Source organism: Nomascus leucogenys, chromosome 11 (assembly GCF_006542625.1).
Source record: "Nomascus leucogenys isolate Asia chromosome 11, Asia_NLE_v1, whole genome shotgun sequence".
NCBI classification, from domain to species: Eukaryota; Metazoa; Chordata; class Mammalia; order Primates; family Hylobatidae; genus Nomascus; species Nomascus leucogenys.
In genome coordinates this window covers 42310621-42314732 of record NC_044391.1, presented here as the reverse complement: position 1 = coordinate 42314732, position 4112 = coordinate 42310621, and the positions used below count along the sequence as shown (strand labels likewise).

Genomic DNA, 4112 nt, shown 5'->3' with positions numbered 1-4112 from the left:
AGGAGGAAATCATTTAAGATAAAATGAGAAAGGGTGGAGGCTGTCACCAGATTTTAGCCTAGAAGAACTGAAACTCCTAATTTGATTCAAACCTCAGCTGCAACACTCAGCCTTAGGTGCTGACCAGGTGTAACTCACTGAACAATGCCGTTGTTGCCTCTGACAATTACCGCCACCAAGCTGATGAATTTATAGTCAAGAGGCTCCCTAAATCAACACCATTATGCCTTATTACCTCCAAGCAAATCAGCATAAAGGGATAGAACAGACCATTAAAAATGAGCCAACAGTTTGCTAGGTGACTGTTCAATAAGATTAGTTAGCTCTTGTGTGGATCAGCTTCCTGTATGTTCACCATTAGGAGCCTGTCCCATTTAATAATTCTGGGGGCTCTGCATCAAGGTTTGCCTCCATCCTGACCATGTTGATTCAGAGCCAGGACAAAATAAGAATGCACTTTGAATGCTGCTCTTAAGAGAATTAACCAGGTTGGGTGCGGTGGCTCATGCCTGTAATCCCAGCACTTTGTGAGGCCAAAGCAGGTGGATCACTTGAGGTCAGGAGTTCGAGACCAGCCCGGCCAAATGGTGAAACCCCGTCTCTACTAAAAATACAAAAGTTAGCCAGGCATAGTGGCAGGTGCCTGAAATGCCAGCTACTTGGGAGGCTGAAGAAGGAGAATCGCTTGAACCCAGGAGGTGGAGGTTGCAGTGAGCCAAGATTGCACCACTGCACTCCAGCCTGGGCAACAGAATGAGATTCTATCTCAAAAAAAAAAAAAAGAGAGAGAGAGAGAGACAGATTTAACCTGAAGACTTGGCTTTTGCCCAGATCATACATCTCTCACTGTGACTGAAGGGTGTGAGACTCACCAGCTGTGGACAGATGTGCTGGCATCAGGTTGCCATGTCAATACCCTCTCTAGACATTCATTGTAGGGAGCCATGGAGAAGCAGAACCACCCAACATGACTCCTTCAGTGTTCTCTAGTGGTGTTCCTTTGACCAGAGTTCCTGAGCACTGAAAAGAAGCAGAATATGAAGAAAGAAATATGTCTTCCTTGGCCACTTTCACTGCTTAAGGTAGTCATCGGACTCACAATCATTTAATCATCACACAGAGCAGTTTCTTAAACACATACTCTTCTTTTGGCTAAAAAACTCAGAGAAATGGCCATGCCACATAGACAAACATGTCTATTGGTGTTAGGATAAGAGTTTTTTTCCCTGTGGATTATTTTAGCTGTAGGCTACTCATGAATTCCCCTCCATTCTTGCCCCAGAGCTCTCCTACTTTTGAATGAATAGTGAAGGTTTAACAATTACCTGTTCACTGTTGCCTCAGTCCCTCAAAAATAATTTTGTAGGACATTAAAATAACAGAAGTATTTACAAATCGGCTCCTATTAAAGTGTTTTGACACTACTCTTTTTTTTTCTGGGAACAAATACTTTTTAATGGGTTTAAAGTTTTTTTGTTTGTTTTGTTTTGCTTTTACAAATATACTGGAGAATCACACAATGCTGCCAGCATTGGACACAATCCGGGGGCCACAAGTCTGCACACTCCTTTGCTACTGGTCCTGTAATGGCAGAACCTTTCATCTGGCCTTTATTGCTCACTATGACTACTGCATTATCTTCAAAAGAAAGAAACACGCCATGTTTTCTCTGGTATGACTTTCATTGTCAAATGACCACTGCTGGATGTACCTTTTTTCTGAGCTCTGGTTTGCCTTTCTTGACTGTAGCCATCCCCATGTCACCCACACCAGCAGTGGGGAGTCTGTTCAGCCGTCCCTTGATCCCCTTCACGGAAATGATATACAGGTTTTTGGCTCCTGTGTTGTCAGCACAGTTGATCACAGCTCCTACCGGAAGACCCACAGAAATCCGGAATTTCACACCAGAGGACCCACCACGTCCTCGCTTCCACATCTTGAACGCTGGAAAGAAGGAAAAAGGACATAGATTTTGACACTATTCTTAAACAAATTATAGGCAAATTTATCCTGTTTAAAAAAAAAAGAATAGAGTTCTCACCTCTATGATCAGCAACTCCACATATTCAGAACTTTGAATATCTTTGCCAATTTGTTAAAGTATAAGCACCAGAAATAGGCTCATGAGAAAAAAAGTATGTGGCTAGTAACGAGTCTAGTAATTTTCTTTAAAAATTCAAAACTACAGTATTCTCTAGTACTGAATATTTGCAACATGTTCATGAAAAAAAGACTTATACAATCTAATATGATTAAAACACACTTCAAGATTAAAATATTCATTTAAATGGTTCATATTGCCTGACCTTCCTTTGGAAAGTCTAAGACTTTTTATGGAAAAGCCCTTCTTAGAACTCTCTAACTTGAATAGTCACTGTTGAATAGCCATTTTCTACATTCCACTCAGAGTCAGGTTGGCCTGAGGTTTTCAGATGTCATCAGCTTGTCCGGCAAAAACATGCCTCTTTGGATCGTTCCTTCCTACCCCGTGAACATGTAAAGTTAAAGCCACCCTTTCAATGGAGCTTCCTTCTCTGGGAAGTTTGGCCTGGTCCCTTTCCTCCCTAAGGGCAGGACCATCACCACCTGCGAAGAAAGATGGAAAAGGATAGGAGAGGGAAAAAGAAATTCCCTGCCCCAGGCCTACATAACGAAGGGGAAAATTTCTCTTTTCTTAGCAATTCAGAGATCCTGACTGGCATCACCTCCCAGGACTCCAAATGCTTCCTTTCTTGTTATAATCCTCTTAAGTTCTTTTTTCCCATTCCCCCTGTGATTCTGTCAGTGTTTCCCACTCATTCTTACTGAGCTTGGCGCCCCTCCTCCACACTGCAAACCTCACCCAGAAACAGGGAAAGAGGCCTGAGGGCTTTCAAGTTTATGGCCCATTATAGGTGCATGCTGGGAGGTGTTGAGCAGGGCTGCGGAACTAATCAGTTATCTTAACACTGCGGACAGTAGGGCTAGCATTTGTGGATTGCCAAATGTCACTGCTTATTTCAACTGTGGAAAAAAAATCAGCTTTATGAATTACTGATCAGTGCTTTGAATCCCCCCTCAAAAAATCTACAAAATCACCTACCAGAGCTAACCAATTAAAGAAAGAAAGAAAGCAAAAACTTAAAAGAAAATTCTTTGCTCAGTGAACGAAACTAAAGGCAAAGTAAATCAATGCTATTGCAGAAATTGTAAATGAAACAAAGAGACGTGCTTTATGTTCCAATGAGGCTCATATGAAACCGACACTAAGATTCCATACTCAGGGTTAATCACAAAACCATAGAATATGGATTAAGCTACTGTGAAAGGTAAAATACAAAGCAACAGAACAGAGAAATTTTAGTCAGGAACAAAGATCGCCATAATCCCCAAATGGGTTTGTTTTTGAAAGAAGAGACATTTGTAGAGGACAAACATTCTTAAAACAATAGGACTGGTGTATAAAATTAACCCAAGTAAGATCTAGGCTAATGTTTGGGTGAATCAGGTAGGTACTTTCTACAAGTCATGTGTTTTGCACAAGACTAACTCTATGCGTCTGTTCAGTACAGTCTAATTTTTCTAAAATTAGAATGCAGTTCTTTGAAAGCAAGAATTTCTTCTTTATGCTTTATAGCTTCTGGTACATAAGGATTATCTAATTTTAGAAAATTAGTCCACTCTCCTAATACTATCTTTTTTTTTTTTTTTTTTTGAGATGGAGTCTTGCTCTGTCGCCCAGGCTGGAGTGCAGTGGCATGATCTCAGCTCACTGCAACCTCCGCCTCCCAGGTTCACTCCATTCTCCTGCCTCAGCCTCCTGAGTAGCTGGGCCTACAGGCACCCGCCACCACACCCGGCTAATTTTTTGTTTTTAGTAGAGATGGGATTTCACTGTGTTAGCCAGGATGGTCTTGATCTCCTGACCTCGTGATCTGCCCGCCTCGGCCTCTGAAAGTGCTGGGATTACAGGTGTGAGCCACCGCGCCCAGCAATACTATCTTATATTTTTGGACATCCTTACAGTATTATTATTACTGTAAAGCTCCTCTTCCGCTCGTTTTTTTTCCTGAAGATTGGTAGAAAATTCCACATTAATAGTGCAAAAATAAAAATCATAGGCAACTATAAGA

At 41.5% G+C, this 4112-nt stretch overlaps 1 pseudogene; it reads right to left on the bottom strand.

The window, feature by feature from the left end:
- Window positions 1-1512: 1512 nt before the first annotated feature.
- On the bottom strand, window positions 1513-1936 carry LOC100582510 (annotated as a pseudogene).
- Window positions 1937-4112: the final 2176 nt, after the last annotated feature.